A 22249-nucleotide genomic window follows, 5' to 3' on the forward strand; every position below is an offset into this window, starting at 1 on the left:
GTGCAAAAATTTCAGTGTAGCAAGGGGATCATGGCAATAAGGGGAATAAATAGGCACTTGGTGTTTCATAAATCATCAGAAGTCTCAAGGAAGCCAGGCAAAATCTGAAGGACCTACAAAGACTTAAAGATAATCCAATGACACAATGTAATGTGGTGGGGAATAGAGGAATGAAGGAATGGAGGGGAAGGGCCAGGGGGGTTGAGGAGTATCAGAGAAGACAGCTTGGGAAATTGGTCTAATTCTTGATATGGTATTTCATCTATATTTAATCCTGAGTTTACTAACTAGACTAGAGGTAAATACACTTGCTCTTTCTTAGAGACTTGAGCCAAATACTGTATCCCTAAATATACATTTCAATGCTTGAAAATAAAGAAACATGTTGGAAAATTCATTATCAACTTTTCAGGGTTTTATGGGTTGAAATCATGTCTCTCCCCAGACTTACACATTTACGCATAAGGACTTTACCATGAACTGTCTTAAGCCATAGGTCTTTGTGTCATTCTCCCAACTATATTATAAATTTCTTGTAGACAGGGATAGTGGCTTCAACATTTTTGAATGACAAACACAAAATAGTGTAACCCAAAGCTCCTTGGGTGAGATATAAGACTTTCGGTTGAGCTGAGTTACCTGGCCACCAATAAGAGATCTCTTTCACTCCATACTGTCTGGTATATATTCTGTTGTATACTTTCTCTAGTTCTGGTTTGCTATAATTTAAATAAATGCTTTTTCTTTGCTATTTGCTGTATGTGTTCATTGTAGAACTGATTTGGTGGGAAAGGGTCAAACCTTGGATATAAACTTTAGAATATAAACCTGCCTCTCCTAAGTAATCATACAGCAATAAGAAGTTAGAACGAATCTGAAAATCACATCCCCTAGACTAAACATATTTAAAGGAGTAGATATCATTTTATATAAATAAATTTATAATAAGGTACCCCTTCTCTCTGAGGAGAGCAGAGTGGCCACATCTCTGGCTCCAGTCTCATGTTTCCCCTCCTGGCAAGAGGTAGTTTCCATTTAAAAAAGGTGAAGGAAGAAAAGGCTAGAGATAATTTTTATGTCTCCTTTTGAGCCACACAATAACATTCCCATGCCACATGTGGGAAATGTAACTGTTGTACATTAGCACAGGGCCCTTTTCTCAGTAAGGGATCAATATATATTAGTTAAATGATTAATTATAAATGGTGAATGAATGACAGGAAGTGTGATCCTGAACTAGAAGTCATAGACAGAGCTCAAAGGTCACTTTCTTCAGGAAGCCATTTCTGATCTCCCTGACTCTCAGTGATTTCTCCCTCCAGAAATGGTTTTGTACTTATTTGTTCAAATATTGTATCCCAAAGGTAGACTATAAATTTCTTGAGGACAAGATTTGTTTTACTTTTTGTCTCTGTATCCTTAACACCTAGCACTGGGTCTGACACATAGTAGTAGTTGGTCCATAAATATTGGTGGAATTAAGTTATGGGGGAAAAAAAGCACAAGTCAAAGATTAAAAAAAAAATAGTGCTTTAAATGAGAATGAACTCACCATCCACTCCAGAAAGCCTGGGCCCAAGGTACCTCAGAACCAGGTGATCAAATTCTAATTAAAAAAAAAAGCAAGAGTCAGAGCAAATAATAAATAAATTAAACAAACAAAAACTGGGAAGACAAAAAGACCAAATGAAAATCCAGGATGAAGGTCCAGATTTAGGAATCAGGAAATCTAGAATAACTGAAGGATGGAAGTGGCAGCTACCAGCCATCAGTACCAGAGGAGGAACATGGTGAGTGAGGCAACCTTATCTCAGGCTCAGGGCTCCAGTTTCTATGAAGGTAGGGATCAATCCTGAAGTGGCTAGAAATTAACTTAGTAGATATTTTATGATCCTTTTCAAAGTAGCACCCATTTTAAAATTTGTAATGGTAATTATCTTTTGGTACTAGGTGTCTTATCTCCCCTGCATTGTAAATCCCTAGAGGTCAATAGATTATATAGCGTATTTCCCTATGTCCACTGCAGTGTTTTGCATGTAGCAAGAATTTAAAAAAGAATAGTCCTAGAGAATTGTCTTGGGCACCATGAGTTAAAATTATCTTGCCCAGCACCATTCGATCAGATTATATCAGAAGCAAAACTTGAACCCAAGCCTGCTTAATTCTGTGGCCATCCATTATGCCTTGCTATCCCCATTATAAGTACTAAATGTAAATTGACTGAATGAACAACCCAATGAGCCAAGAAACACTGCTTTGTGGCCTCACCCAACACTGAGCCTCTTGTATGGAAACAACTGAATATGTTTTGTTTCTACATGTTTCTGTTCCACATACTGTAATAATAATAGGTGTAGACATTCCAGACACTCTGATTTTAATTGATGTGTTTTCTACTTAATAAAGAGCAGATTCTTATACTACTAGCATTGGCCTACCCTTATTACTTAAATACAGTTTCTGCTTCTTTCATATTCTTTAACAGCTACACTGGAACCTCAGCATAACCTTTTTTCCTATGTTCTGAATTCTGGGGTGGTTCACCTCAGCTTCCAGTCTAAGAGGAATTTTACTTACCACAGTACCCAAGAATTTCATTACAATATCATTGTTTTAGATCTAAAATAAGCCTCCCAAAGGGAGTTCAATGCATGTTTCCTGCTAGTGGAGTGGCTGAAGCTATCATAACCATGGGTTGTTATATATGATGTTATATAATAGCCGGTGCTACAAAATCATTATGCACTATTCACCCATAGCTTCACTCCTGCCTTTCCCTTGAAGGACATAGAGCTGTAGCATCAAAGTCGTAACCAAGTTTCTGTTGTACTTTGTTTCTCAGGAAGTTTGACAAAGGGGTCAAATAAAATCAAGGGGAAAAGAATTGCTTTGGTTTCTGCCTTTTGCTTAAAAAACTGGAGTGTTTTCTCTCCTGCTCTCCAACTACAATTTTGTCCCACGAGTGAAGAATATGCCATTCCTTATATCTCTGTCACCATTTTTTATCTTCCAACCAGGGCACACACTTGTCCTCTGACATCCTTCTTCCTGTTCTTGCCTTGGGCTCTGGCCAGCTGATTATCACTCTTCTTGCCTGACACCACTCTGCTTTAATTCTGACTTCTAGAAAATATATTCGCAGTTGGGGAGGGGAGGAGAGCAAAGAAGAAAGAAAGATAATTTTGAGCCTCAGAATTGGACTTGAAGCTTAATGACACTCCTAATCAGGGGACTTGCCTGGCTTATATAGCATTGCAATGTAACCTGCTTCATTTCTTCTTGGAAGCATAGTAGCATGAGTTGTTTTGGCCCAGTGTTAATCTTGCCACTAATTCTGTATGTTTTCATGTCTGCCAACTGGTTAATGTCCATCAGCTATGAGCAAATTACCGTATTATGCCTCTCTGGTCACTTGGTTTCTTAACTTAGTAGTTTGTTTAGCAACTATTACTGGTACTTGGCACATCAGTTACCCTAGGAGATGAAAGAGCAAACATCAGCATAATTTACTACTTTCTCAAGCTCAAAAGATTAATTTTTATTGGTTAAAAGCCCTTCATCAGGAAAGAAAGGATCAGTTAAATAAACAAACAAGTAGGTGAGAAATGTAGCAGCAAAATAGGAATAATTTACTTTTTTTTTTAATACTTGATAGATACTTAAAATGTGACTGAATTGGGCATTTAAGCCATCCAAATTTCTTTTGTCACCATCTTCAGGAAGTTCCATTCAGGAGGGATGGGATAGTATTATTAATCAATCAATGAAAATTTATTAAGCACTGTGCCATGCACTGTGCCAGGTTCTGTGGATATAAAAAGAAGCAAAAACACAGTCCTTGCCCTCAAGGAACTCATAATCTAATGGGAGACAAACAAGCTATTTACATAAAAAAAAAAGGAAAATAAGTAACAGAAAGAAAGCACTAGAATTAAGAAGGTTTGGGAAAGTCTCTATTATCTTAGAGCCTGAGATAAGGTTGCCTCACTTACCATGTTCCTTCTCTGGTACTGATGGCTGGTAGCTGCCACTTCCATCCTTCAGTTATTCTAGATTTCCTGATTCCTAAATCTGGACCTTCATCCTGGATTTTCATTTGGTCTTTTTGTCTTCCCAGTTTTTGTTTGTTTAATTTATTTATTATTTGCTCTGACTCTTGCTTTTTTTTTTTTTAATTCGAATTTGATCACTTGGTTCTGAGGTACCTTGGGCCCAGGCTTTCTGTAGAAGATTGGATTTTAGTTGGTACAAAATCCTGGGAAGACAGTAAGTAGAGTTAAGGAGGAAGAGCATTCCAAACATGGGAGGACAGCCAAAGAGAATGCCTGGAGGCAAGTAATGGATTGTGTATTTGCAGAACAGTAGGAGAACAGTCATTGGATCAAAGATTATTGGGTAGGGAATAAGGTGTAAGAAGACTGGAAAGACAGGAGGGGGCTAGCTAGGTTTTTGAATATCAGAGGATTTTTTATTTAATTCTAAAAGCAATAGAGAGCCACTGGAATTTATTGTGTGTGTGTGTGTGATGATTGACCTGCACTTTAGGAAAATCACTCTGGCGACTGAATGGAGGATAGCTTAGAATAGGGATAGACTTGAGGTAGGCTATTGTAATAGTTTAGGTATGAGGTTATAAGGGTCTATATCAGGCTACTGACACTGTTAGAGGAGAGAAAGGCATATCTGAGAGATGTTACAAAGGTAAAAAATATTTTTCTTTGGCTAGGCAATGGGGTTAAGTGACTTGCCCAGGGTCACACAGCTAGTAAGTATTATGTATTTGAGGTGGAATTTGAACTTAGGTCTTCCTGAATCCAGGGCTGGTGCTCTATCCACTGCACCCCTAGCTGCCCTGTACAAAGGTAAAATTGACAGGCCTTGGCAACAGATTGGATATGGGGCAGGTGGGTGGGAGAGATAGTGAGGAGTTAAAGATGACTTCTAGGTTGTGAGCCTGAGGGACTCAGAAAATTATGTTGCTCTCTATAGTAACAGGGAAGTGAGGAGCAAAGGCAAGTTTGAAAGAAAGATAATGAGTTAAGTTTTGGATATGTTTAGTTTAAGATATCTACTGTACATTTAGTTCAAGATGTCTGAAAGGCAGTTGGAAATGTGAGATTAGAGATCAGCAGAGAGGTTGCGGCAGGATAGGTGGATTTGAGAATCATTAGTATAGAGATGGCAATTAAATCCATGGAAACTGATAAGATCACCAAGTGAAGTAGTATAGTGGGAGAAGAGAAAAGGATCCATGATACAACCCTGTGGGACACCTATGTTTGGAGGGCATAATCTGGATGAGGATGAAGTAAAGGAGACTGCTTAGAAGTGATTTCATAGGTAGAAGGAGAACTATGAGAGAGTGGTATCCTGATAACCTAAAAATTATAGAGTATCAAAGATGATAGGGTGATCAACAGTATTATTATCCAGTAATATTATCTGTGTGCCAGTCTGAGTAACTCAGTCTCCAATATAAAAGCTATTTTTGAGAAAGTGATTTATATTGGAACCATCCAAAATTATCCAACTATTACCTACACAGGGAAACATGTGTATTAATTCAGTCACAAAACATCTGATAATAATGGAAATGAAATATGAAGAGTCAAAAAAAAATCTAGATAACCTATTAATTCACAGCCCAAGTTTTCAATTCTCTTAACTTAGTGTTGACATGGATATTGACTGAAATTTTCAACTTGCCAGGGAAATACTCTTGTATTATCACCAACAAATTTCCTTACTAGATTCACTCGGGATTGCTTTTCCTCTTCTTGAGGTATGAGTGCAAAGATCATTTTACTATAGAGTGAAAAGACTTGATTTCAAGTAGCACTAACTGGAGCCACCTAAGTGGTGCAGATGTTAAAATACTGGAGTAGAAGTCAGTATTAACTTCAATTCAAATTCTGCCTCAGATAGTTAACAGTCATTTAAGACCCTGGTCAAGTCATATAACCTGTCAGCCTCAATTTTCTCATCTGTAAAATGAGGATAATAGTATTACCTACCTCACAGGGCTGTTGCGAGGATTAAATGAGATAACTTACATAAAGCATTTTGGCATCACTAACACTGTCTTATGACAGTAACTCATTTAATCTCTTTGAACCTCGGTTTTCACTTTCAAAAAAAAAAAAAGGAAATGATAACCCTAGGAATGTCTACCCCGTGGTTTGACATGATTGTTATTCTTAATAAGGAATAATGAGAATAGAAGAAAATGAGGTTGAGACATTAAGCTGGTACTTTCTTGTTGTTTATTGTTTCCCAGATCATTGCCATCTGAACTTACTCTATACATACACACACACACACACACACACACACACACACACTCACACACACACACACACTCCTTCTTCCCACTACTCTTGTAAATTTTGGACATCTAGGTTGGTTCCACTCTATTGGCCTATATGTATACTTGAGAATGGTAGTGTAGAGAGGACACTTAATTGGGAATAAGAAGATTTAGGATTCTTTATTTTTTTTAATGTAACCACTAATCTTGATGCTGGCCAATTTACTTTAACCCCAAGGCACTGGAGTAGATTGTCTCTACTTTCCCTTCTAGTTCTATGAAATGTGGTTCTCTGTTTTACTGACTTCTTACTAATTCCTTCCTAGATATTCATAGTTGATGTACACCCTGCTTTTCCAGCTCCCCCAGTTTGTTGCGCTCAGGGTCTACTCTAGAATGATGTGACTCAAGGGAACCATATGGCTTTCAAGGGTCAGGCAACCTCCTTTATTCTTTAGTCCTTAGCCATCTAAAACAATGGAATTGGCTAGAGGAACTAATAAAATGTTCCTAGAACATGGGTGGTGGTAGTTTTTTTTTTCTCTTTTCAATTACAAAATTACTCATTTAATTCTCAATCCCTATGGCCATCCAGTCATCCCTCAGTCAGCTCATGAATCTCTCTATCAATGGGTGTTCATCAAAAGTGTCCACTGCAGGATGCCCCCACAAAGGTTTTGTCTGCTTCTCATTTTTCTCAATTTGTCTCAGCCATATTATTCCTCATACCAGCCCTTTTGGGGCATCACAGTTCTTTCTTTTTCTTTCATCATTCTTCCATCTCATTTATTTTTTAGTGTTTTTTTCTCAACAGTTTCTCTAGACAATCTCATTAAGCATCAGGCTAATTAACCTGCTGTTTCCAAGCAGAGGAGCTATGGTAAGTTGCACATCCCTGCAGGGGAACTTTGCTTAAATAAGAGGAAAGCAGTGATACTCTAGTCTGTTCACACACCTGTGACTGCTCACAACTGGACTTGGCATTAATATAGCTCCTTGGGTGTTTTTTTGTTTTTTTTTTTTTTGTTAATGTGTTTATTTGTTTGTTATTATCTTGCTGCCTCCTACTTTTTCTTTACCAGATGAGGAAAATATAATGACCCCTGACAACCCTAACTCATTGTAAATAATGATGATTGAAAAATATCTTCATCCTGACCACCCAAAGCTCCCTACTGACTTTGTCTTCTAGACATAGGAATCACTTAAAGGCCTCCCTTCCTAGATGTTCTAACTCAGGGCTAACAGGAGCTGATACAAGGGAGTGCTGTGCACTGAACTGGGAATAAGGGATTATTGGATTATCACAGTAAAATGGAATGCAACTGCCTTCCCCTCTTTTCAACACACATATAAACAGATCAAGTCCGTCCTTTCCTCTATATTCATGCTCAACCTTAAGAAGAATTTAGTAGTCATCCCTAATCCTCCAATACTTATAAATCTTCTCCACTTCTACTATAGTTCACATCTCTGCATCCCAGTTGTCCCTGGTCTTGCCCACTGTAGCATATGGTGAGCTTTGATACTAGATCATAGAACTTAGAGTTGGAAAGAACCATCTGATCCAAACTGTTAGAAAGTCTTTCAATTCAATTCAACACATATCTGTTATGTTCCTATTAGGGGCCAGGCACGTGGGAGGTATTGAGCACAAAAATACAAAAATGAAAATAGTCTCTGGTCTCAAGGAAATTGTATTCTACTTGGAGAAGATGATACATACATTTATAAATAAGTATTTATAGAATGTATATATGACTTGCCCTATGATTTCATTATTTCAAAGAGCTCTCAGTGAATAACAATATAGATATATCTATTAATGTGGATATATACATGCAAATGAACATATAAAGACAAATGTGTATATCTATATATATCTGCATGTATATATGCACATCACATTATGTATATATAACATATACATATATGTCAGAAGTATGTTGATAAATGTTTAACGATTAGCTCTTTGGTAAAATACATGTATATATATGTATATAACACTTTTAAGTTTAATTGACATTATTAATATTTTCTTCACAATTTTCTTAAGTACAGAAATCCATAAAACATTAAATCAAGTCCTGATTTGAAGAATTTGCCCATTTTTGTGGTGCAAATGTTCAAACTGAAAATTTAAAAATTGGATGTCATGATTCAGTTTGACTCAGCACAAGCACACTGCTTTTTTTGTGTATACACACACACACACACACACACACACACACACACGCATACACATGCACATTACCGGTGGTGGAGAGAGAATCTATAGGAGAGAAGAGAACCTGTGATACCTGAGTTGCCTTTTTTAAAAAATCCTGAACTTAAACACTAAGAAAAAGATCACAACAGAACAAAAATAGTGGATTCTCTAGGAAACTGTGATTTCTACACATTATGTTTAAAATTCATCTTATCAGTACTTTCTTCTGTTCTCTTCTGTTTAAAGAGCCCCCCTTTTCTTTCTGGAATCACTATTAATAACCCTCCCTCCCAATTTACTCATCCCAAATTAAACGGGGGGGGGGGGGGATCCATTAAATAACCATAATGAACAAAATGAATCCATGTCCCAAAACATACATGTCTCAATCTTGAATCTGCCACTTAATGAGTACCATTGGTTCATCATATGATCTCTGAAGAGATTGTTGGTCATTGTTTGAATCAGTGTTCTTAAGCCTTTCAGGGCTGCTTTTCTTTACAAAGCTTTAATCCTTGTATAGCTTGCTCTGGTTCTACTCTTCTTCTGTTCATACTACATAGGCTTCTCTGAAATTTTCTCTTACATCATTTTTTCAATGCAATAATAGTCCATTACTAGCATATACCACAATTTGTTTAGCTATTCCTCAGTTAGCTAGGAGGCAGACTAGTGCTTCTTAAACTGCAGGTGGTCATAACCCATAGTTTAAGAAGTACTGAAGGGGTCTTGAATGGAAAAAGTTTAAGAAGCCCTGCAGGGAAAAGGACATCCCCTCCCTATTCCTCTTTTTCTTCTTCTTTCTCCCTTCTCCTCTCCTCTTCTTTCTTCTCCTCTCTGCTCCTTTTCTCTTCACTCATCTCCTCTCCTCTCTTCTCTAACAATCATGATTATTGACAGTCTTCTCTGGGATGGGATCTTTACTCCAAATCCCATTCCTACTTCTGGATTCTCATTATTAGCAACCAAACAACCCTAATGCCAACTTCTTTCCTGGTCTAATTTCTATTGTATGTCACATGGTTGATTCCACATTCTGGCTTCTTTTTGTGATACCCATATTTTGCCCATCACAAGACTAAATGCTCCTTTACCTGAATCATCATTTATTGCCTTTTACTACACTTGCCTGATGTTCTATCTTTTTTGTGCCTTTTCTTAGTCATGTTACAATGGAAAGAACACCATATTTAGAGTCAGAAGTCCCAGGTTCAAATCCCATTTCTGAGGTTTATTACCTGTGTGTCCTGGGGCAAGTTACTTAACTTTTCTGGGCTTCAAGTTCTTTATCTGTAAAATAAGAGTGATGGACTAGATGGCTTCTGATTTCCCTTCCAGTTCTAAATCTATTATCATATTATATGAGCTGGCTTATTTATTGTTCAGTTGAGTCATTTTTCAGTTATATTTGACTCTTCATGACCCCATTTGGGATTTTCTTGGCAAAGATATTGGAGTGGTTTGCCATTTCCTTCTCCAGTCCATTTTACTGATGAGGAAACTGAGGCAAATAAGGTTAAGTGATTTGCCCAGGGTCACACTGCTAGTAAGTGTCTGAGGTGAGATTTGAACTCAGGAAGAGGAGTCTTCCTGACTCTAACCCAGCACTCTATCCACCTTGCAACCTAGCTTCCTTTACTGAATATCTCATCATTGTTGCTTTGTTACCTACCTGTTGGCCCTGGTATGTATCACTTCACCACTGCCTGAGCCTTACTTTTGTGTCTCTCTCCTACCAAGTCTTTCCTTTTTCATGTCAATCTTCTGTTCTCTAGGCTAATTATTGCTTCCACCAGTAGACATGGCTAATTTTGGTTCCAACTATTGCTTGAGTTTTACCCTGGAAAATTTATCACAATGTTTACTGCTAAACTTGTTTTCCAAAAGGAAAAATGACAACCAGTTGCCACTTTTCTCCTCTTCTAAAACTGATGTAGAAACTTGGAAAGCTGTCTTTCCTTATAAGGGCAGAGAAACAGCAAGATGACACAGGATGGCAGCATCTCCTGGACTCTCCATCCAGTTACCAATGACTCTCATCCCAGTAAATTCAACAGCTGGCATCTTCTCCTTGAAACTAAATTCCCAGGCAAGATATTTGATTCCTTTATAATAATCCTTTGAGACTGATCCCTGTTGGTATATTCTCTCTGATTCAGATTGTTGAATTGGGCTGTCAAGAGACTAGGGGCAGTCATTTCAACTCCCCAAATCCACTATGATCAGATTGCTTCAGAAAGCCAACCATTTGCACCACCTGTCTTTCTGGTAGCCAGTTGTTTAATGTTGGAACAGACCAGTCATAAAATATAGTTATATACTTAAAGTGCTATGAGTAGCACCATTAGACTTCCTCTTCCTTCTCCTTCCCCTGAAATCCCCTCCACACTTTGGTCTGTCACTGATGCTTTAAATTATACCATTAGAATTCAAAAAATCATCCTCCTTGAAGAAAAAGGGTATTTGTAAGTGATAATGCATTGACCTAATCATTAATATTGTCATTTAATTAATCCACTGGATCCTATTTTATGTGAGAGCTCCCAGAGAATGGGTTTGGAATGGAGAAAAGATGAAAAGTTTTGCCAAGAGTGTGGAGAATGACTCACATACTGTAGGACCTTGGAACAGCTTCATTTGAGAGTCAAGGGCAGGGTGAGTGAAAAGAGGTATCAGAAAGGAGGAAAATCACTTAAAGGGGTCAAGAGGACTGTGAAAGGCAAAGCTGGCCAAGTTGCCGAGAACCTGGGCTTGAGATACCAACTCCTCTAATTCCAAAGGATGGCCAGGGAGCTATGAATATAGATTGAGTGACTGTACCAGTGCTTTCAATGACATAGGTACCAAACAGGGAGGAACCTCCTTTCCCAATACATGTTCACAATTTCTCTGAAACATATAGCCTTAGAGAGTTTCCCAATTTACTGAGAATTGAAGTGACTTGCCTGGGATCACATGGCCAGTATATATCAGAAGTAGCACTTGAACCCAGATCTTCCTGACTCCAAGGCCAGTTCTCTATTCACTATGCTACAGTCTTTGATGGAAGATAGAAATAGAGAAAGATATATAGAAGTAGATATAGAAGAGAGAGATGGAGACAGAGAGAAAGGCATACACGTGCTACTATAAAAGTTTTCTATTATTAATATCTTTCTTTTTGTCTTTGATCTCCTTGTGGAGTACACCTAGTAGTGAGATCACTATATGAAAGAGTATAGGGGGCAGCTAGGTGGTGCAGTGGGTAGAGCTCTGGCCCTGAAGTCAGGAGGACCTGAGTTCAAATCCAGCCTCAGACCAAATACTTGATACTTACTAGTTGGGTGACCCTGGGCAAGTCACTTAACACCAATTGCCTAAAAAAAAATGAGTATAAATATCTTAGTCACTTTTCTCACATAATCCCCGTGTGTTTTCAAGGATTTGGACCAATTCATAGTTCTACAAACTTGTATAAGTGCACCAATCTTCCTAGCCCCTCCAAATTTGTCCTGTCCAATTTTTGTCATCTTGGCCAATTTTCTTTTTTTCCAAGGACTTTCCCAAGCTAATACAGAGAAGTGAATTGTTGAATTGGCCCTAGTCTCCAGATTTCTAAGAAATCAATCCAATGCTCTATGCCCCTAGGGTAATCTATGTCAGGCCAGCATATGAATGGCAGGTGCCAGGACTAGCCAAGAGACATTAAGTGTGGGAAACAAATTAAGTAGAAAGAATATATGTCTAGTGTCAAAAGGGCATACAAGGATACTTTGCTCACCCAGAAGGACTGGGTGAGTATTATAGATTAGGGAGGTGAGGTATCTGAATTCTAGAGAATTCAGATGGTGCATAAAGACATTGGACATGGTCAGAAAGTCCTGGCATCCTTGTTATCATGTCTATGGACTTCAGCTAAATAGAAGAAAGAGGCAAAATATCATAATATAAAAAAGAAGAGTCAAGAGGTAAAAGAGTTAGCAATAGTGAGAAGGCTTGATAAGCTTTGAACCTAGGACAGAGATTTGAAGATTTCTTCATGGGGATGGGAGAGATGAAAGGACTCATAAGGTGGCATGGTAGGGAAAGTACTTCAGAGAGTCAGGAGTATCACCTGAAAAGGAATGATGACATGGTTTCCTCAGACCTCCTCCTTAAAATGGAGGTTCTAGGAGGAACCATTTAACCAGATGGAGAGGTGGCAGGGACAGAGGGTGCTTCCAATGTGAGAAGTAGGCCAACGGTGGAGTGAGTTTTCACAGTGAAAAGTTTTCTATGGCATGGTAATTAAATTCCTATGGAGAGTGAGGAGTGCAGCTTGGAGAGGAACAAAGACCATGTTTTCAGAATATCTATCCACAATGGCTGCTCAACTGGATCCAAACTAAATATTGTTTCTCAATCACTTAGGATCAATTCAGAATAATCTCAACTTCTACTTCTTTAACATCTAAATGGTGCCTGAGGACTCCAATCAAGTAATTTGTCAGGTCACTTCCCACAATTGAGTGGTCCTTTTCCAAGAAACTACCCAGAAATGGGCTTGATTGCCCATATGGCATTGCTCCTTTGCATAGTTTCACTATAGGAAAAACTCACTATGGCCCCACCAATTGGAAAGAACACGTATATTTTGGTTTTAAAGACATGAAAGAGTAGTTGATACTCCATAGGATAATAGAGCTGGCACCAGTGAGGCAATAACACTCTCTGATTCCCTTCTTTTTTCCTTAACATTTATCTCTGCCAGGTATGGTGAAATAGCCAACAGTGTTAAATGTGGTCCAATTTTGCAGAAAGTGGGGTCCTTAATAATGTTTCAAAATAGATCATCTTACAATCAAGGAATTATTTGTAATTCAAATTATGGAAAAATACCAAGATGTCAAAAAAAGTATCCCCACTTTTTCATATAGTTTTCCATATAGATGAAATTTCTCCTGTCAGGAGTAAGTGTTGTCTCATCAAATACTATATAGAATACATTTTCTCCTTTGCCGCTATTTCTTTTATGCTTATTCTCCCCATTTCCTACCATATATATTTTAATGACAAACCAATCAAAGCAATAATAAAGCAATAACAAGATTACAGTAATGTATCAATAACAGGAATATAATAATAAGGCAAAATTTAAAAATGCTGTTGGATCATCAACCTCAGATTGCACATCTGTTTAAGGTTATCTTTCAGAATGCAATTCAGACATCCTATCATTCCTAATCACCAGGGTGTCAGATAATGTTAATTTGCTATTCTATTCCAGTCGCCAAGGAAAATTCTTTGACCACAATAGAAGTGAAAGTACATAGATTCCCTATCTGATTCTGTTACCCACAGAGCTATCCACGAACATTGAATTAGAGGCTGGGTCATCATTTCTGGGTGTTCTCCAGTCATAAAGGTTACTTCTATCCATTAGAAGATTATAAATGGCCAAAACTACCAGTGTTTCAGCAGCTATTTTTCCCTTATGTTTCCTATCTATGTGTTTTGGTATCTGAACTGCAGGGCTTGTACTAGAAAAGAAAATGAGAATTCCAGTATTTCCACTAGAGGTGGAGTGGGAAAAAATAGTGTTCATCTTTCAGTTGTAATACTTTACCAATCAAATTTGCCACTCCAGGCCTTGGTAAGGACCACAAAACCCCATCCCTAATAGACATATGACTCCAGAAAGAGCCCTCTCATTTAGGAATAAGAAAGAAGATATATCCAGGACCACATTGTCAATCACACTTGACCAATAATTACATGGCATATCTTGGGGATTCAGTCAGTTGTTGTACTATTATGTCCACGTCCAACATTCCATAGAAAAGCTGTGTTCAGGTCCAAAATGAATTTTCCTTCTAAATTTCATTTCCTGGTGGATAGATAACTTCCAACTTGCCAAGATGATTATAAACTATAGATCACATGAAGCTTACCCACTGATATCTATAGTCATCCCTATGATAAAAGTCATGCCTTATTCTATTGTTAAAAAATTGAAAATATCAGCAATTTTGAGCAGTAGCACCCACATTCTCTATCTCCTTGAATTTGGCATTCTGTCTCCTATATCTGTTCATTAGTGCAGGCTAATCCTCATGCCTGGAATGTACCATTTCTAGCTTTTGCCTATTGGAATCCTAGGTTTAGCTGAGGTACCACCTCCTATTCTAAGGTTTTCCTCATCTTCCCAATTGTTAGCTCTTTCTCTCTCCTCACATTGTCTTATGCTTTCTTAGCTTTGTTCACAGTTCTATCTTGAAAGAAAGAACTATAATACTTTTTAATATCTCAACAAATTCTTGTTGAATGAATGAATTATAATTTGCTATATTAAGGACCTTTATTTTAATTAATTAACCTATTTTTAGTTTTCAACATTCACTTCCATAAGCTTTAGAATCTTAAATTTTCTACCCCCCGCCTACTCCCCAAGACGGCATGCAATTTGACATAGTCTCTACATATACATTCCTATTAAACATATTTTCATGTTAATCATGTAAAGAAGAATTGCAACCAATAGGAAGAACCATGAGAAAGAAGAAACAAAACAAAACAGAAGAAAAAAAGAGCAAATAGTATACTTTGATCTGCATTCAAATGCCTTTCTCTGAATGTGGATAGCATTTTCCATCATGAGACTTTTGGAGATGTCTCAGATCTTTAAGGACCTTTAGAAACTGGTCCTAGGGAGGATTCTGAGAAGATGGCAGAATAGGTCAGAAAATTTCAAGCTCTCAAGATTTTCCCCCACAAAAGAAATAAAATAGCTCCTCAGGGTGAATTATAGGTAAAAGTAAGTAAGAATAGGGGCACAATAGGGGTCCTCCTGGGACAATCCAAAAAGAGCAGAAGAAAAATCCCAGGACAAGGTTTGGTCCAAGTGAAGATTAAACACCTCCAGGCTAGGGCCAGCATTAACAACAAGCCACAAGCCCCAGGGTTAACTGGTTTGAGAGGCTGCCTCAATGCCAGCCACAAGAGCTTTAACCCCTAGGATAGTGTCTTGACCCCAGAAGATTGAGGGAACCTCAACTAACAAGGAAAACCAGACCCAGCTGTGCTGTGGAGAGCAGATGGGGCAAGAAGGAATCAGCACACACCTGGTGAGTGCAGAAGCAGTGGGGCTGAATGCTCCTGGCTGTGGGCACTTAGAGAAGGTTAGAGGTTTGGTTCTGGTTCCAGGCTAGAGGAGTGAACTGAAGATTTGGGGCAAGAAGTACCATCCCCTCATGCCCCAGTACTGGAGGTGATTACAAAAATTAAACTATTAAATTAAATTAAAAATTAAACAAAAAAAAAATGCACATGCAAAGGATAAAGAATCCAACCATAGAAGGTTGCTATGGGAATTAAGGAGAATGGGGTTCATCTTCAGAGAAGGATATTGAAGCAAAGAAACCCACTTATACTCCAAAGAATAACATCAAATGGTCATCTACCCAAAAAGAATTTAAAGAAGAACTTTAAAAAGACTTTAAAAATCAAATGAGAGAGACTGAAGAAAAACAAACAAAAATAATAAGAACATTCCAAGAAAAACAAGAAGATAATGAAAAGAAAGTCCACCAATTAGAAAAGGAGATACAGAATCTTAAGGAAGAAAATGACACTTTGAAAATTAAAATTTGGCAAGGTGAAGCCAGTAAAGTTACAAGAGATCAAGAAACAACTAAACAAAATATAAAGAATGAAAAAGTAGAAGAGAAAGTGAAATATCTTATAATAAAAACAATTGATCTGGAGAACAGATCAAGAAGAGAAAACATAAGGATAATCAGACTACCTGAAAGCTATTATATATAAAAAAAAAACAATTTTGCTACAATAATACAAGAAATAAAGAAAATTGTCCTGAAGCATTAGAACAAGAGGGAAAAATAAAATAGAAAAAAATCCATCAATCACCACTTGGAAGAGACCCAATGAGGAAAACTCTTAGGAATATTATAGTCAAATTCTGAAACCCCCAGCTCAAGAATAAAATATTAAGAGCAACAAGAAAAAAACAACTTAAATATGACAGTGCAAAATTTAGAATCACACAAGACCTAGCAGCAAAGACCCTGAAAGACCACAGGTGATGGAACACTATACATCAAAGAGCAAAAGAACTGGAGTTCCAACTGAAAATATCATACCCAGCAAAGTTAAGCACAATTCTGAATGAAAAAGAAAATGGACATTTAATCAGCTGTCAGACTTTCAGTACTTTGTTTAAAAAAAACAGAACTTAATAGAAGATTTGACATACAAGAGCCAAGAGAAACATAAGGTACATACACCAATGACTGATTACAAGGGATACGATAAGGACAGACTGTTTATCTTTTATATATGTAAAATGTAAAACATATGTCTAAGATTGCCATTAGTAATTGAGTGGTTCTTAAGAAAGATTGGGGTATACCTGGGTAAGATATGACTTTAAAAAGTAAAATTGTTTAGGAACAGCTAAAAAAAGTAATTATTTTAGATAAATGAGGTGCAAAAGGAAGAATCAAAACAGAGGAATTAGATAGGAAGGAGGGCTGCTAGTTCTGGTAACCCACTTCATCAGGAATGCCTTTAAGAGGGAACAATACATATATATATATATCTAGAAGAGTATAAAAGTCTTCTAAATTCAGAAGAAATAAAACAGTCAAGGGATAGGGAGGGGGAAGGACAAGGGAGGGATCTCTAAGGGGGAGAATAGGGGAATAGGTAATGGGGGTGATAGAAGGGTGTTTAGATTTATGGTAATGGGAGGATAGGGGAGAGATCTTTGGAGGTGGGGTAGGCTAAGTAATAGGAGGGCAAGGTAGTAGGTAGATGTAAAGTAGAGGAGTCAGGAGGGATAGGAAATAAGAGATATGCATAAACATAAAAATAAAGATCAGGAGTAGAATTTGTTAGGGAGAGTATATGTCTATATATATGTATGTATGTATATGTATATATGTATATTATATATATATCTATATATAAATACATCTGCACTTAACTGTAGCATTCTGGTGGGGGTGGGGGTGAAGAAGGAGAAAAAAGAACAAAGTAAAAAAGTGCATATCAGAGAACAAAAGAAAACTTACAAGGAAGTAAAGATGGACAGCTCTCAACTAAATGTATAATATTTATCATACAGGCTTTCTTGAAGTGAAAATTTATCACTACATATTTTGAATCCTCTCTTATGTTCTGCTATACACATGACATGCTATTATTTTATTTTTTTACTTTGTATTTAAGTTCCAATATTTGTTTATGATATTTTTTTTCTTTTCTCTATTCCTTATTTGTGTTCTGGTGTTTGAGTCTAAAACAAAAGAAAGAAAGGAAGGAAGAAAGAAAGAAAGAAAGAAAGAAAGAAAGAAAGAAAGAAAGAAAGAAAGAAAGAAAGAAAGAAAGAAAGAAAGAAAGAAAGAAAGAAAGAAAGAAAGAAAGAAAGAAAGAAAGAAAAAAAGAAAGAAAGAAAGAAACTGGTCCTGTAACAACATTTTTAGAGTATAGACACTGAAGTATAGAGGTATGGGCAACTGTTGTATATGAGCATAAAGAGATTCTCTGAAAAAAAAAACAAACTTATACACTAAGGATTAGAAGGATAGTTGTTGTAGGATGCTAATAAGTTGGAGGTCAGCCATTTTGAAGGCCTGACCTGCTCTTGTCTGTAAAAAGGGCCAGATATATCTAGAGATTTGGTACAATCTGTGGACTACTTGATGAGAGCCCAAGTCTTCAGTGTGTATGTTTATCTGGCAGTCAAAACAATTGAGCTTTGGACAATGGACCTTATGTATAGCTGGCCACCTGACCCAGCATAGTATCAATTAGTCAATTACATTATTCTTCATTTTGTTTTCCTGTATATAAGCTTTTGTTTTTGTTTCCTAAAGACAAAATACCTATATCCATAGCAACTCTGCCTAAAAAGGCTGACGTCCAACTCATCAGCATCCTATAACAACTATCCTTCTAATCCTTAATGTATAGCTTTTTCAGAGAATCTCTTTATGGTTATGTACAACAGTTGTCTATTCCTCTATACTGAGTCTATACTTTAACAGTGTTGTTAAAGGACCAGTTTCTAATGGTCCTAGTCTGACTCAAAACATACTTAGCAGTTTTTCCTCTTGGCAAATGAAAAAGATCCTGAGTATACATGACCCTGAAATACCAATTTCCAAAATAATAACAGATTATATAGTACTTTGAGGTCTGTAAAACACTTGAAGGAATATAACATGTTATAATTCATTCACTCAACAAGAATTTTTTGACAGATAAAAAAAATACTACAATTCTTTCCTTCAAGATAGAACTGTGCACAAAGCTAAGAAAGTATAAGTAATTTTAGGAAAGAGAAAGAACTAACAATTGGGAAGAATAGGAAGGAGGTGGCACCTGAGCTAAACCTTGGATTAGCCTGTGCTAATGAACAGATATAGGTGAAGGAATGCCAAATTCAGGGAATGGCAAATATGCCAGATTGACCAAAATGTAGAACCTATGAAAGAGAATGTGGAATAAGTCTTGAAATATAGGGTAGAGCCATATAGGGGATGATTTTTTAAAAAATGAAGAAATTTAATTATATATTAAAGGCAAAGGAGAATCACCTAATGCTTTTGAGAAAGAGAGTAACATGATCATATTTGTTCCTTAGGAAGAATATTTTGTCCGATTGTGAGGGATAGATTGGAGAAGAAAAAGACTTAAAGAATGGAGACTAATTAGGAAGCTATTACTATAGGTTGAATAAGTCTGAATTGTGGTGGTGGTGGTAATGTGAGTGGGGAAATGTAATAGATTAAAAAAAAGATGGTGTGGAGGTATAATTGCCAATAGCATATTTGGAACATATTTGATATAAGTAGAGAGTGAAAGAGGTAGAGGTTGAAGTTTCAAGGATGATTCTGATTTTTCAAAACTGTATCACAAGAAGGATGGCAGTACCCTCAATTGAAAGTTAATGTATTCTGTTTAGACATGTTGAATTGTCAATGTCAATGGGAAATCCAAAGAGAGATATCTGATAGTCACTGAAGATAGGAGATAGGAATTACAGAAAGTTATTCTGGAGAAATAGACTTCAGAGTGATCTGTGTAGAAGGGATAATTGAATGCATAGGAGTTGAGAATAACCAAAAGACAATAAGTATAAAGAGAACAGAAAAGAGGGAATATAACATAGCCTTGGGAAAACCCATAGTTAGTGGGCAAGAGAGGAATAATTATCTAGCCAAAGAGATTAAGTATTAGACAGATATACAGGAAGAAAACCTGGAGGAAAAAAAAAGTGTTAAAGAAGCCAAAGTTGAGGGGATAGATATCAAGAACTAGAGACAGATCAAAAGGAATAAAAAGAGAGAGATGGCCATTAGATTCAGAAATTAGATTATTGGTAATATTGGGAAAACTATTTTCAATTGAGTGAAGTGGTTAGGCATTAAAAGTATGAATTTTTAGGAGATGGTTAAAAAACTGAAGGTAAGGAATGTAGAGAACTCCCTCTCCCCAGAAATATAGATTTAAGATGGAGGAGAGGGCAATGACTTAGGAAATTACAGAGTTAAATGAAGGTTTTTCAGGGATTGGAGAAACCTAGACAAATTGTTAGGTAGTAGAGAAAGAGCCAGTAGATAAGATGAAACTGAAGATGTAGGTGGGAGTAGTGATCAAAGGGTCAACCTCCTAAAGGAGAAAAAAGTAGATAGTATCAAGGAAATAATTAGAACTGCTTCTCTAAGCAAGAATGACCACTTTGGCTTGAGTAAAGCAGAGAAGGTGTTGGGTAGGGGGTATATAATAGGGAAGAAGGAAAAGCTAATGATAGGTAGCTTTGATTTTCTCAATAAAGTTGGAAAATCAATCCTCTGCTGAAAGGGAAGGAAGGGTCTGGGAGATTATGGTGCATAAGGATTTAGGAGAAAGGGTAAAGTTTGGAAGAGCTAATGTCAGAAATATACTAGTGAGTCAATCAGTGAAGAGTCAAAAAATTTTTCATTCAGTAGTGAAGGGCCAGTTGAATTAGATAAAAATACATTTGTTCTAGGTCTAGTCAGTGAAATTACATGACTTCCTCTGGAAGCATTCAGTAACACAGGTATAGAAATGAAGAATAGTAATGGTAAATATCATTCAGAATTTGAGATTGGCAAAGTGAGCAGTAATAATACAAAGGGTAAAGAGGCACAACTTAGGGCAGAACCTAGATGAACTGGTTGACTATTAGGTAAAGATTATGAACTGAGAAAAGTTAAAGGCAAAGACAAGATAATGGCCTGAAAGAACAATAAAGACTAGAGGGCCTTGAATTTGGAGGAGTGAGGAAAAGGAAGAAATATAAGGAAAAAGATTTGTGATAATAAAATAGAATTTATAGCTCAAAATGTTGATGATAGCATAATTATGGCTAATAATTACAGTAAGAGGTTCCAAAGCAAAGGTCCACCTTCTATACCAAGTTTTGGGTCATGAAGTAGAAATGAAATGTCATATTGTGAAGACAGGGCATATCCCATGTGGCTTTTATTTGACTGCCAAATAAAATGATGAAACATCTACACTCATAGTCATATTTTAGTGTTCTGATAGATCTGCAATATTATCAGTCCATCAATTAACAAGGATTTAGGTCCTACTATGGATGAGGCACCATGATGAGTGCTAGGCTTACAAAGACAAAAGTTAAACAGTAACCATCCTAAGGGACTTACAATCTAGCTTAGGTGGGAGGAAATAACATGTACATAGAAAAGTAAAAACAAAATAAATACAAACCCAGGTGATAGAGGACTCTAGAAAGTAGGAAAATATTGGCATAGAAGTTGTCACTTGAACTGACTCGAATTAGACTAAGGAGTTGGAGAAACTCGAATTAGACTAAGGATTTGGAGTGAGTATATTCCAAGAAAAGAGGATGGTCAATGGAAGTGAGAAACATCATCCTGTGCATGAATCACAGTAAGAAGACCTGTTTGTCTGGTTCATAGTGTGTAAAGAGCAATAATATATAATAAGACTGGAAGAGTAGGTTGAGGCCACATTATGAATGGCTTTAAATGCCAAACAGAAGAGTTTTAATTTTATCTCATAGTGAGCCCTAGAATTTTTCTGAATGGAGTAACAACATTGTCAGTCCTATAATTTAGGAAACTCACTTTGGTTACTGTGTGGAGCCGGAGATGTTGGCATATGGAGTAGAAGAAACAGCAGGTCACAAAGGACCAATACTAAAGTATAATGTGGTCCTGTTATAATAGTGTCAAGAGGTCTAATGCTTAGAATGAGTTGATTTCATTTTTAAGCTAAAGAAAACAAAAATCTCCATTGCAGAAAAGCGGGCAATCCAGGAAAAGAGAATACTGTTGCTTGGGTGAATGAGATAATAGATGATATAGAGAAAAAATAAGTTGTTCAAGAGTGTTTTTTTTTCCTTTCTTTCCTCACCCAAGGAGAATGTTTGGCCAAGAAAAAAAAAAGAATAAAATAGCTGATACAGTTGGTACTCATAATATGAAAAAACATTGAAAGTACATCCTTGGTAAGTTTGAGTAATCATGTTCAGATGAATTATGTCCTAGGATAATGAAGGACCCAGCAGATGTGATTGCAGAGGAACTGTCAATGATTTCTGAAAGCTTGTGGAAAATGAGAGAGGTGTCATAGAGTTGGGGAAAGTCACATGTCATGATTTTCAGAAAAGCAAAGATAATAGAGACTAGAGACAGTAGGCCCCCAACCTTCACTTCAATTCCTGGCAGAGTCCTAGA

Source organism: Vombatus ursinus, unplaced genomic scaffold, assembly GCF_900497805.2.
Source record: "Vombatus ursinus unplaced genomic scaffold, bare-nosed wombat genome assembly UNPS02014791.1, whole genome shotgun sequence".
Taxonomy (NCBI): domain Eukaryota; kingdom Metazoa; phylum Chordata; class Mammalia; order Diprotodontia; family Vombatidae; genus Vombatus; species Vombatus ursinus.